A 14,872-nucleotide genomic window follows, 5' to 3' on the forward strand; every position below is an offset into this window, starting at 1 on the left:
AACTGGTTCATAAAATTCACTCTGATAAACACTAGATGCTTGCACCGTATTCATGGACCACAGCAACATCAGTTTTACCCGCTTAAAATTCTTATTATTAAAATCCAAACTTACGATTGTGTAACTTGACCCTTGTCTGTTACTGATGCCGTTACTCTACTTGGTGGGGAAGAATATATATATATATATATATATATATATATATATATATATATATATATATATATATATATATATATGTATGTATTTTAAACCTGCGTCATTGTTAAGAGTTTTGCCCTTAAGGAGAAACTTTCAAGGCAAATTAAAGTGAATTTCTTTAACAGTTAAATGCATCGTGTTGCCATTTGGCAACATACAAAACTAAGTCTTCTAAAACATTCTAAGAACAAATTGAAACTCTGTAGTTAGCCAATAACCAACAAAATACTCATCGAAGATGCTATCAAATTAATTCTGAACTTGGAAATGCACCAATCTGATGGAAAACAAAATTAGAGTTTTTTTTTTTCGTCATTCGCAAATGTGGGCCGTTTTACCCCTTCAGTTTAGTGCGCTTGAAAACGCCACAATTCTTTGACGAATTAAGCTTTACTACTACTTAAATAGTAAATATTTTTTATTTTTTTATCAATGTTTTGGGACATTTGATGGTAAATTATTTGTTGTTTTTTCAGTTAAAGCTCAACGTTACCAAGTGGTTGTTTAACTTAAAACCATACCTAAATTAAACTATGATTTCTGAAACTATTTTTCTCATGGTTTGAACATGTTCAAAGATAATATATTATTATTTATTTATTTATTTATTTATTTGAAAAAAACATGCATTAAACACTAACTAGAAGTAGTAATTGTTCACAAATGAGTAGTATCTTTCATAATTTTTTTTAATGAAATCATACAACTATATGTTCAATTCCGAAAACATCAGAGTAACTCCCTCGTTTTCATTAACTCGTAAATCGGTTTTTGCTGCGTATCTAGAGATAAAATCAGAAAGCTTCATTTACAGGGTCTTATGCCTTGTAAACAAATAATTGAGTATTTTCCCCCGCAACATTACTTATAAGTTTGATTACTTAGGTGCCATTCATTAATTACGTAAGGGTCCCGAGGGGGAGGGGGTTGGGAAAATCTCTACATACCCTTGCTTTGGGGAGAGGGGGGTCATACCCATTCTTACGTAATGTTTTCCAAGTCGATATTTAATATTAGAAATCGCGCGGTCAAGTGGTTTGACAGGGATCATATTTCATTTGCGTCTGGAAGGTAAAAAATGTATTAGACTGAGCTGTTTTTTATCTGTTTTAAAAAGAATGAATAGTGCAAATATAATAAAAGAATTGCACTTTGTATGGCATGTTTTATTTTTAATTAGTATCGCGTCATGTATAGAGAGATGTCTAAAAAACATTCAGTTAAGATTCTAACTTTTTAGCAAGTATTTCTTAGCATAAAAAGAATTAATATAATAATGTTGTATTCAATAACGATTCCAGTGATGTAAGATTCGCTATTTCATTATTTTGAAAAAATGGAATCTTACGTAAGAACAGACGGGAAGGGTTTGAAAAATCTTACGTACCCTTACATGGGGGAGTGGGGTCAAAAATTGCTAAAATCATCCTTACGTAATTAATGAATGGCCATTTACAGTTGTTTTTCTTCGGTCTCAAATTTTTTCGATATGTTTAATGATACATTTCATACTGAATACTTGTTGCTGATATTTAATTCGCGGCATTTGAATGTCTTTTAATAATTACTTTCTCTATTTGCGTTTGGAATGCTTATAAACGCGAAATATCTTGGGTTACAGCTGCAGCTTTATTTTTTTGATGATTAATGAGAATTATTAACTAAAATTTAAAAAAATTAATAATGAAAGAGATACTCATTTTGAATTATGGTTCAATGTCATTCTCTGTTATGTCCATAGAAAATAAACCGTTTGGGGAAAGAGAAAATGCATCTATCTGAAGCTCAAGTTTTTTCTCTTTTTTCTCTTTTTTAACGCTAATTTAATAATTGACCGTAACTAATTTATTTTTCCTTTGCACATGTTTTTAATATGCAATCATTCAAAATTTTAGTTTTTAAATTTGGTTATTTTTCCGAAAAAAATTAAAACATTAAATGATTCCTTAACACTTCTGATTTTGATAAAGTTACATTATCCTGCTTAAAAGATTAAAACGAAGAACGTTGTAATATATTGCGACAATTAGTATTTAATTTGTAAAAGTATGATACATACTAAATTGGAAAAAAATTTCCATTGCCATTTGAAATTGTTTTGTATGCATATCGCATCATTTCATTATTTTTTATTCACCCATTAAATTATTTAATTTAATGCATTGGCGAAAAGAAAAAAAAACGTTTTGGACCGTAGATCGAGAAAACTTTTGCGAATTCTTTTGAGGTTTCTTATTTTCATGAAAAAAATAATAAAATGATAATAATAGTAATGAGTAGAACTTTATTTGATGTTAAAGGACTATTACAAAAACATTTAAATGAAAAGTAATTTATTGTAATCATAAAACATAAGTAAATAAAAGCCTTTGAGGAGAATCTTAGGAATGTAGTAAAATGAACCACAAATTGAAGTAAAAAGTCGAATACGTCTTTTTTTTTAAGTAAGGAAATATTTTCAAGGGGGAGGGGGGATCTTTCTTTGCGAAGTGACGTATCCTGTAACGTCTTTTAAGAATTGCTGCTGCATTTCCGAAGAAGAAACACTTATCCTGTGCAGGAGAAAAATTCTAATTGAGTTATTTTCAGTTCATTGTGGATCAATGTGAAAAATCCTCCAGTTCTCCCTGCGCATTAAGGTCACCGAGACACATTTTCCGACCATTATGCTCGCCTGCAATGAAATGCCTTTGACAGGGGTGTCATCTGACTTAATAAATTGCCAAAGAATCATTTTATCCTTCAGTATATTCCGACAAAGCACGTGTTTGGCGGCAAGCCAAGCTGTTTTCGCGTCCTCGCAATCTGTCACATTGGGCTTCAAAGCCGATTTCCTCTTTCAAACACGTCGAGGCCTTATTTTTATGTGTAGCAAAAGGGGATGCTGTTTTGCGGCAAGCTGACAGGGGTGTTAAAAGTATTTGAATCATCGAATGTTTTCGACGTTGATTAAAAGTCGTGCATGCCTAAAGTCGCAAATTAATTTCCCCCATTGAAAAACTTGTCCGAAAGAAGAAAGGGTATATATATCGCCACCCTTTGAAACTTTTTTTTTTACTTTCTCCAAATGGATAGATTATATAAATATGGAGAGTGAAATTCAACGAGAGAATAAGGAAATATATTTTTTTTTTCTTCGGTGAAATATTTTTCCTCTTCATTTGCTCAGTGAAAATAAGAAAGGTTTCACGAGCACCTATAAAAAAATTTCGCGAAGAGTTTAAAATTCTCTCCTTTAAAAGAACCTGTCCAAAAAATGAACGGATATGTACCCCCCCCCCCCCCACACACACACACATATACACGCTTTTCCTCTGAAACCCTTTCTTTCTTTTTTTTCCACTTAAAAAAATTGCAGAAATATAGCGAACAAAGCCAAAAAAAAAAAAAAAAGTCTGCTGTATCCTAAAGAGTAAAAGTCACTTTGTTTTGGACATACAGAATAATCATACTTTTGTTTTTAAAAAATGTATCAAGCCTTTTATTTTAAATTTTTAAAAATATTCCGCACAAAAGGCTTAAAATGATAAAAATCACGTGCAAATGAATAAATTTAGTGTCGCTAAAAAAAAAATAATAATAAGTATAGTACAAGAGAATAAACATGAGAAATGATAAAAGAGAATTTGAAATTCGAAAACACGGGAAAACAATTAACGGTTCTGGCTCTCTTTTTGAGGTCAAGGCTATAATCTAAAAGGAGCGTGCTAACGTTTCATAATAACAGCTCTCTTCTTGTAATTTTTTGTTCCAGTGATGTTTCATTCCACGCGAATTTGACCGAAATCATTTAAAGGTTACACGAAGAACTATGAACAATTTTGTGGCTTGGAAAAAAAAACAGGGAAGGGGGGGGGGAGCTCATGTACATGCGTAAAAAGTTACATCTTCAAGACAGCGTTTAAAAAAAAATTTATTAGTTAGCTTTATTGGGCAATCAGTTCTGCTTATTGTCTTCCCTGTGCCCAAAGCCTGACGTCTATCCTAAAATCTATTGTCTTTGTGATTGGCTTATAGAGACCACGTGATCTATTGCGGCGTAACCAATTAAATTTATTCTTTGCAATGGGATTGTTTCCTTCTGTCAAAAATACTACTTTTAGTCACTGAAATTGATAGAATAAGCAAAAAAAAAAAAAAAACCATAGACCCAGAAAATATTTTTATTTTCCCAACAGTTGTTTTTTAATTTATTTTTTTTAAATGTCCGATTTTTCAAACAAGGCCTGGTCTTGATGACGTCACAAATGATGCATTTTGCGCACCTTTCTACCAAGGTTCCACGTTATGATAATCAAGAAGCGAATTAAAATTGCGCTCTACTCTTGCTATCAACTATATTGTTGCCAATGCAAGTGAGTAAAGATGCGAATTAAATATTTTGGTCATTGAACGGCAACACTGAATGGCATTTCATCTTTTGTGATGTCATCGAGCAGAAACATAAACAATGAAAGCGCACCGATTTAAGTAATTTTTTAAAAATATTAAACTTAAACAAATAATTTAAAAAATAGTCATATTCCATGTTTTTAAGCATGCTCTTTCAGATAAAAAAAATACTTTTAAAATTTCGGAAACGACCCCATTTTACATTATTATCTGCTTTTTTTCGCATGTATAAGTTATTTTTTTATTTTATTTTTTATCCTATTTTTTCTTTTATTTTATTTATTTATTTTATTAGACAAATTTCACCTTAGTGATTTTTTTTTTATCAATTGTTTTCGAAAAATGTCTTCCGGATTGGATATTGGTAAGTTATTATTTTATGAATAAGCTTTGAACGCGCGTAGGATACAGTAAAAATGACGGATATTTCTTCAAATCATTTTTATTTATTTATTCTTTTTTGTTTGGAAATTTCTTTCGGATTGGATGTTTAAAAAACCGATTAAACTAAGGACATTTTATAGAGTTCTTTAGAATATGTTTTTAATTTTGTCTTTTTAAAAATAATTATGCTTTTTTCCTTTTTAAAGAACTACAGTATCTTTTATACAAAGCGTACATTTCTTACCGCATAGATAATTCTTTTTTTTTTTTAAATAATTGTTTCATGTGTTAAGGAAAACTTTTAAAACATTCCGTCCGTTTCATTAGGGACTTTTTGTATGAATTTTAATACGAATGAAAATCCGAAAAGATGGGCTGAAATTTACACAAACTCGGAAATGCAGTTGGGGGAAAAAAATTCATAGCTGCTATACCAGTAAATTTACTTGAATCCAGTGTATCACCACACGTCGCTAGTGCAAGAAAAACATAACTGTGCTCATATTAAGAATTAAAGTAATTTTATCCATTTGGAAAAAAAACCCCTAATAAATAATTTCATGCAAATAAAGAAACTTCTCAAACAGTTTATTGTTCAGTGCTGTGTTATAGAATAATTGTATGTTGGGGTTTTTTTCGGGTAATTGGGTATTTATTCGTATATCAATACCAATTCTTCAATTTTAAAACAATATTGGCTAATAAAGTCCAAAAAAAAAAAAAAACATGGCTATTGCAAGAAACTTGATCAATTAAATCTACACCAAAATCAACCGAAACCAACAATTTAAAGTTAAATAATCAAAAATTTTTGAAGGAGGACTTCCGGACATTTTGCTGCAGTTGTGCATCCAGGGGGGAAGGGGCACAAGACTGGTGACCCTCCCCACAAAATGCTGAGTAGATGTTTTCAAAAAAAAATTCTTTATTATTGAAGAGAAGAAAAGATCTCATTTTGGGAAAACGCAGTTATTTTACAAAAAAAAAAGAATGTTGGGGAAAAAATCTTAATTTCTCTTTCAAAAAGAAAATATTGACACATAAATTTTTCAACAGCTTCAGATTATTGGCGGCGAATTGTGTGCCTTGTCGCACAATCCTCTTTCTTTCATATCTCCTCCTCCTTTTTTTTTTTTTTTTTTGTTGATTTTTTTCTATTTTGTTTTCATTTTTTTTTATTAGTCCTCAAAATGTTTCTTCTCCAAAGCTCTTTCTCCAATTAAATTTATTACAGACTACCTCAAATTTCGTTTCTTGGGCTTCACTTTCGCAAAATTTCCGAAGAAGATCTTCTAATCACCTAAGTACATCGAAAATCGTTTAAAATTGCGTTTTTGGAGCTTCAGTTTTGAAAAACTGCAGTGTCCCTAACGTTACCAAATATGGTCTTACACTCATCTGTTTAAGACTTTAATTTTGGAAAATATTCGAACAAGAGCCTCTGATCCCCCTTTCTCTATTATCATCAAAGAGTGTTAATATTTTGATTTTGAAAACTACCATTTCGAAATATTTAAGTGGGAGAATCCTTTTTTTTTTTTTATATACCATGGATTATTGCAGAAGGACTTCATTTTTAGGACTTCAATTTCGAAAATTTTCCAGGGGAGAGCTCCAGAACACTCCGTCCGGTAACAGCATCAAAAATTGTTCTACGTAGTATTTTTGAAACTTCAATTATGAAAAGTTAAAGAGGTAGCGTGGGGGAGGGGAGGGGGTTACGTATTTCTATCTGCTTTTCAAAAAATCGATTGGAGACAGTCTATAAGTCTCATTCATAACCCAAACTATAAATATGGACTATAATCACTTTTATAAGACTAAAATTTCTAAAAATAGCCTTGGAACCACACGTACCTTTCTTGCTTCTAAAATATTGTAACGGATTCCGGCGCGACTTCCACTTTCTTGAAATGAAGACACAGTTCTTGATAAAAACACAGGAGCTTTATTTACACTATGTACAGGAGAAATCGTTAACAACTGCTAAATTAATCATCAGCAATTAAGCAAATATCACTCAACACCGTAAACTTAACGGTTACACACGTATTTACTTCCAAATACGAAAACAACACAGCGAAATGCCTCGCTATAAACAGAGCAAATACGCTCTCCGTTCGAAATCTCAATCGAAACTCCCCTTTTTATCCAGCGTAACGGTTTATATACACACCGAAAAGAGATTTCTCAAATATTTCAAACGCTTCTGGAAAATAGTAGACCGTTATCAAATTTTATCAATGAACAAAAAAGAAATAGGGGAGTCGTATACTTTAGCCGAATGAAAAGGGGTTGTATATTCATTACGGGAAACTATTTACAGGTTACGTTACTACAATAATTACTATTTACAGGATTTGTTACAATATCACCAAGAACTGTAAAACTGCGTTTTCAAAACTACAATTTCAAATTTTTTCTGGGGCATGAATCTTATTCCACACCAGTAGCTAGATTCACCCACTGCTTCTAATATCGACTTTCGTTTAAGACTTTTTCTGCAGTTTGAAATGTTAAGAATATCCCACCCCCTAATCTTACTAAATATGGTTTACATCGCGTTTTTGGACTTAAAAGAGTGTCCCGTCCTAAGATTATTTTCTGATTTCGTCACTGCCTTGTTATTCCGGGAGTACCCCTCCCCCTCCTCAGATCCTTGTTATTGTTGCACCCCTGAATATTTCGGCCTAAATCCGCCTATGATCACCTGTCTGTAATTCTTCACTGTAAAAACTTTTATTCGTCAGAAAACGAACTTAAACTAGTTTTATTTATATAAATTCTGATCGTTGAAGAGTGCAGTGTAAAACGCTGTTAATTTGCAAGATAAACAAAGAAAACCTGTCAATAAGAGAAGAGCAAATTTTCAACAAATAACTGCAAAAATCTTTAAAGAATGATAAAATAGAATATAATATTGTTGCGAATTATAACTCAAATATAAAAATATTTCGCAATTTGATAACAATTATCCAATTAGTTATTTATTAAATTGGATAACTTTTGTTAAGAGTTGAGTATTGGAAGTCTCGCCAATGTCACCAAACTGATGTTGGATTTAACGTCTCATTTTTGGCGAAAGGTCTCCGATTCGTCACCATATCAGTGTTGCCAGATGGTCAAATCCAGATTTCTCCAATTCCCTTCCAATTTTTCCCCCAAAAGCGATGCTTTCTACCAAAATTCCCCAAATGCAAAAATTATTTTTCCACTTATATTTTCATAAAATGAATCGACTTCCTCTAATATTTTTGTCTCTTGAAAAAATTTTTTCTCCCCAAATAACCAAATTTTCTTATAAAATTCCCCAACTTTTTTTTTCTTCACATTTTCACTTTTTTTTTGTCTTCTTTATCTTTACTAATAATAAAGCTGAAAGTCTCTCTGTCTGGATATCTCTCTGTCTGGATCTCTTTCTGTCTGTCAGGATCTCTAACGCGCATATAACGCCAAGACCGTTCGGCTGATTTTCATGAAATTTGGCAATGAATTAGTTTGTAGCACGGGAATGTGCACCTTTAAGCGATTTTTTGAAAATTTGATTTTGTTCTTTTTCTATTCCGATTTTGAGAACATTTTTCTGAGCAAAATTATCATAAGATAGACGAGTAAATTACCAAGTTATCATAACGTGGAACCGTAACGTGGGCAAGCCAATTGGCGAGGAATTAATCATGCATTATTTGTTACCACCATTTTTAATATGCACCACCACAACACATGACGATGCTTACTGCGTCATCCTATTATGCTTCTGTTGCAAATGTCACATATACTGCTGTCTATCGACAGATTCACCACTTTCACCAGCGTATCCATCTCCAAATACGGGACCAAACAGGGGAACCAAAAGACCTTTTAATTTTCTACTACGGGCAAAGCCGTGCGAGCGCCACTAGTCATAAATACAAGCGCATGACCGAGAGATAAGAAATAAACAAATATTTTTTTTTACTCGCATTTACTACTCTGCTTCTGTATGTACATTTAAACTATGATTTTTGTATATATTTATTCAAGGACACTCTTCATCACACTTATTTTTACCTGTTTCACATATCAACTAGTTACTCACGCAGAACATTAATGCGAATTCCATAGCATAATATTCCACATAATGCGAAATGCGCATTCCATAAAGTTGAGCAAAGCTAACCCAACGCTGTTTGATACAAACAATGTTCCCACTACTTCTTGACGCAAATTTAAATACGAAAAAAAATCTTTTTTCCCCTAGGGTTTTTTTCCCCAGGTTTTCCCCAAGGAAAAAATTTTTCCCCAAAGAATTCCCCTCAAAACCCATTTCCCCAAAATTTCCCCAGAGAGCACCAGATTTCCCCAAAATGGGGAAAATTTCCCCAATCTGGCAACACTGCACCATATGGGTCACCAAATTCTGACGTCACTTCCATTGCATTTATCACACTAACAAACAATTTAACACTGTTGTGATAGATTCTTAAGCTGTTTTGGAGTTAAATAGGTCTACTGATATCCAAACGGTAGTTAGTTTTCTTCCCCTTTACATCGCCTAAAACTGATTTTAAAAGCAGAATTTGGAAAATTTCCACTTAAAACTATTTTCTGGTTGCGTCACTGTCTGCATCCCACACAACGTACATAATTATCATTATCGCTTCAATTATGTCCCTTTTCTTAGAAAAACACTTTCTTTTTTTTTAAGTAGTGTGGGGATTAAGATTATGGTCAAATGACGTGATAACGTTAACATAATTTCGTGAGAGATCCGGTTTTCCTTCGTGAATTTTGGAGTAACTTCTGGATAATCTGGTACGCGGAACGCCTTTTTAAGAGGAGTGCCCTTTTCCTAAATGTTCCTCTGTCTTGCCGTAGGGCAACTTCATTCTTCAGCTTGTTCTAGGAGAGGGCAATTGATCCTCCCCCCTTTTAAAAATTAATGTATTTATGTGTGTGTGGGCGTGGTTTTTATTCCTTTCCGACATAGTTTTGTTGGTTTGTATTCTGCGACCCCCTGGAAAAATTTGAAATGAAATAAAGGGAAGGGCTTGGTCCTGGTTACCAACATTCATCTTGTCTCGACTAAATTTTTTTACTCCCAAAATGATATCTAGTGTTGATTATAATTTTTAGTAGTGGCGTCCTCTGTTGTCGTTTATTAGAGTTATTATTCTGTTTAACATCGCTCAAAGGAAGATAAACGGAACTTTAATCCGTTTTTGTTAAGATTTAATGTGAAAATCAGCTGTCATTCATTCCATGCAATGACTATGATATTAAAATGTTACTGAAACTTTCGATTTCTTTATGCAAATTTCTTCTTGTGTGGTTTTTAAGCAAGGTTCGTTGATTTAAATCAACTTGATTTAAATTTAAATCCTGATTTAAATCAAGTAATTAAAAAAATCATTCTTTAAAATCCTTCCTATTTAAATCATGTGATTTTTTGAAAAAAAAAGTCATTGATTATAATCATTAAAAAAATGGTTTATTTTTTAAAGTAATTTTGCAATTTTAAAATTTTGTTTTAAAATTTAGAACAACACATTCTGAAACTGAATAATTAGAATCTAAGTATAAAATAAGATGCATTTACAAAATAATCAATTAACTAACTTTAGGTTCCTTTCTTCCTGTCTATGTGTGAGTTCCCCCTCTGTGTGTGTGATTTCAATATTTTGGAACTAAATTTTTTCTCCAGAAACTTTAAGTATTTCTGTTATTTTTCAGAATTGAAATAAAGAGCGAAGCAAAAATTATAGTTCTTCACCAAAAAGGCTATGAAAAAATAGGATTCTTTTGCTAAAAACATACAGTGGTAAAACTATTGACCTTCAATTTTATTCGAAATAAAACCGCTTCGTTTCATGCCACAGACTCTAACATATTTCTGAACCGCAACATTTATGAAATATTTAGAAAACTTATTCTAATTTCATTAACAAACTGCAGGGATATAAAAATTCAGTTTAATTTCTTTGCTTTTAGTAATGAAATGAACCTGAACATACTAAATAGGCAGTGAAAAAAACTATAAGCCATTAAAATGGAATTTCTTTAAAGTGTACTCATTATAAAACGTTACATAAAAAACATGAAGCAATTGCTTGGCTTATTTCTGCTTTTGTAATTAGAAGATAATTCTGATGAAATTTACTCATTTCTTTACATTTACAGTGTACTATTCTGTCTTCCGCTATGTGAACGAAAACGACAGTATCTACAAAAATAAGTTTTTGAATAATTTAAAGAAACGCGTTTTCGATTTCATACTAAAAACAGTGAAATGTTGAAATTTAACGTTTTCATTTTCGCTTTATTTTCTGCGGAGACTAAACCAGTAAGCTTGTACTATAAAGCTAATGTACAATAGATGAAAAAATTGCAGAAAAATGCAAAAGGAAAAGTGAAAAATTTACAAATATTGTCCTTTACCTTCCTAAGGCAGTATTATTTCTGGTGTCTTAAACGATAAATGTGATGTGAGTCATCCATGTAAAAATTTATTTATTTTTGTATACCTTAAAAAATAATAAATACCATGAAAATAGCTTAAAATATGTTTTTAAAAATATCGTGTATGTTTCTAATTGTAACATAATCAGTACCTTAAATCCTGGAAGTATGTTTAAAGAAAATAAAAATCTGATTTATATAATACAAATCTGATCATGAACCCTGTTTTTAAGTTAATTAGTGCATGCAAGCGCGCCTCGAACTTGACATTTCTGGGAGACGGGAAATTGTCAATTTACCGAATGAAACTGAATTTTACCGAGTGATAAAATGCAAACATTACACATACCTACACTCAATGACTCGTTAAAACTGCAAAATGAGAAGAAAAATAAAAACATTTGAAGTAATGAAAGGCTGCCTCACAATTTGTTGAATCGTCAGACAAAATTTGCGGAATAAGTAGAAATTTTGGGAGGTTGCAGTTTCTCAAGATGTCCCATCGGGGCTGAGTGCTCAGACCAATCATCTACTAAAATGTGCAAATTAAATTATGATATGAAGTAATGAAATATAAATGTCAAGAGGTCATCTGCTTGCTGCATTCAGAAATCGAAAACGTGAATTCATACAATCAATCAGTTTTGCAACGTACTGTAATTTCGTAACGTTGCTGTCATCAAAATATGCATTATAAAAATCTTTTCGTTTGAGCATGGCTGTCCTATAAAAATAAACTAAGCAATGTATCATTTGATTATATTTATTCGATTTTCAGAAATATAAAATGGTTTCAAAAAGCATACTAAAAATACGAGTGATTATGTAATAATTTAATGTTACAAATAATATCCAATATTTAATACCTCCACCCCCCCCCCCCCCTCAAAAAGAAAAAGAAAAGTGATGAATTACTATAAAAAAAAGTTATATTTATGACGATTAATTTTTTAGCTTCTTAATATATGTTTTGTGGAATTTGGAATGTATACAATGCTTTGAGAAGATAAAATATTAAAAAACGTTTTAAAATGAAAACAAGTTATTTTCTTTCCTTGCGCTTGTGTTTTCTTATCAAAAAAAAACTTTTCTTAAAAGTCATCACCGAGCATGAAAGTCAAGTGGCAATTGTCTCCAAGCCATCAACAAATGTTGCTAAAATTACTTTAGTGGACCAAAAAAAAAAAAAAAATACCTGTTTATTATTCTTATTATTATTTTTCATTTTATTGATCCGTTTCCCTTTAGGATATCATTAAAATGTCTGCTCTACTTTGGCATAAAACAATGATATATATGTTTTTAATGCATATAAAAAGTGGTATTTAAGTTACTCAATTAATTTTTTGACTAGCGCGAATTTTTTTTTTTTTTTTTAACTTATGCGCTTTCATGTTTATTGATGAAGTTCGGAACGCCCCTGGTCGGGCTGGTTCCATGACCGGGGGTATGTTTATCTACAGTGCTGGTCAAATTATTAGACTAAGACAGTTTTAATAGCAAATTCTTTATTGATTACATAACTATAGACACATTAACGAACAGTGAAATAATTATCTAATATTTAATATGCATTCAGTTGCTCTTGATGAGCATTTAAAATCTTTTTGGCATACTTTTCACAAGGTTTACACAATTTCTTAACTTTTTAAAAAAGGAGATAAAAAATTGTTTATACTCACTATTATATATACTCACTAATTACCTAAAACTAACTTTAAATATAACAGAACACACTAATAAAAAGAACTAGTGAACTGTTTAAGCTGATTGAAGTTATGTTCGTGGTAGGTAGATAAACAAAGAACATAAACAAAGCAGACAGTGCGTCCACCTGCAAACATTAAATTATACTAAAATAACGTAATAATCAGTGTACAGTATGTGCTGTAATTTAACAGTAAAATAAATAGTATTTTAGTACAAATAGTGTACAAAAAAAAAAAAAAAAAAAAACCTCTTTAGTCTAATAATTTGTCCAGCACTGTACTTGGCAATAAAATAATTCTCAGCAACCAGAATTCAAAAGTATATTTAAATGAATAAAAATAATACTACTTTCTTCACCGAACATAAGTTTAAATTCCTTTATTTCCCCCTCATCAAATAAAATGTCCGCTGAACTGCTGAACAAATCCTGCTCCCGCCGCAATGTCGGACTCAGCCAGCTGACTAATGTGGACATATCTTTCGGAGACAAGCTGAGAGCGTTCCACGCTTTCTCGAGTTCGTTCAAACACAGCTGTCCTTCAGAGGAGGTAACTCGAGCTTTTCCGAGTGGTTTTTTTTTCAGCTTCTCTACCTTGTTCTTTTCCTTAGATATTTTAAATTCGGGTTCCATTAGCAGCTTGTTTGCTTTTCAGTTTGAAACAGGTTTCAGCACTTTAGCTAATTTTTAGCTCTTTCTCCTTTCTCATTCAAACACTTGGAAAGAAATAATTTGAACTTGAGGGGTTTGCTTCAGTAAGTCTTATTATGATAGATAAATTACAAAAGTTAATCGTATTTACTTTTTCATGAATTGTCATTTTTGAATGTAATAACGTTAGACTAATTAGTTTTAACAAAAAAATAATTTTTAGTTTTGGAGTCACATCAAGGACAAACTAAGCAGGGCCGTAACCACACTTATGTTTCGTGGAGGGCTTTACCAAGGCACTTTTCTCGTGAAATCTATGTAATCAATCAAATTCTGTTCATTTGTATATTCTACTGATTTTAATACAATATGTTACGTAAACAAAAGGGAGCTGCTTTGAGGGCGTTTTTAACATGAGTGCATTCGAAGCAATATTTCTTAAATTCATATATCTTAGACGCTTCTAAAATATATTAAATTAGAGTTCGGCATTTTCCAAAACTAAAAGAACTTTGATGTTTTTGTCAGCGTTAGGTATTTAAAATCTGAAGAAAAGCTCTGTATTGTTTTGTAAGAAATGATTTTTGCAGTAACTCCCCCCCCCCCATATTTGTTTAAAAAAAAAGGTTATAAAATACTGCAGATAAAGCACTGAGTTTAAACAATTCTTCAATGATATTTTTTTAATTTTTCAAATGAAGTTTGAAAATAAATAAGTGAACAAAAAATAAAATAGTATTATATTTTTTTCAGGAAAAGAAGTATAATGAAAAGTTGTTTTTTTTTTTCTTTTTCGGATTAGTCTTAAATTTTTCAGAGGAGGTTTGAACCTTAAAAACCTGCCCCTTGAATACGACACTGAAACTGAATCCAAATTCTTCTCGAGTAAAAAGCAAAAAACATTAAAAAGAAGTTGACTTATTTGAACTTATTCTGTTATAACATTTAGAATTTCAAAGTTTGCCAGATTTTTTTTAACATTTGCACTTTTCACCACGCAATTCACCAATTTGTATTTGATCCGCTGAATGGGTGATTTAATTTTTATTGAAACATGTCGGCTGAAGCATGCCTTTTATGTGACAGAAGTTACAGAAA

General features: G+C 31.5%; 1 protein-coding gene across 1 annotated transcript in view; it reads left to right on the forward strand.

The window, feature by feature from the left end:
* LOC129224490 (uncharacterized protein ZK1073.1-like) overlaps positions 1-14,872 on the forward strand; it is a 122,978-nt gene that overhangs the window by 10,090 nt on the left and 98,016 nt on the right. The gene's annotated exons all lie outside the window — the stretch shown is intronic.

This window comes from Uloborus diversus, chromosome 6, assembly GCF_026930045.1.
Source record: "Uloborus diversus isolate 005 chromosome 6, Udiv.v.3.1, whole genome shotgun sequence".
Lineage (NCBI taxonomy): Eukaryota > Metazoa > Arthropoda > Arachnida > Araneae > Uloboridae > Uloborus > Uloborus diversus.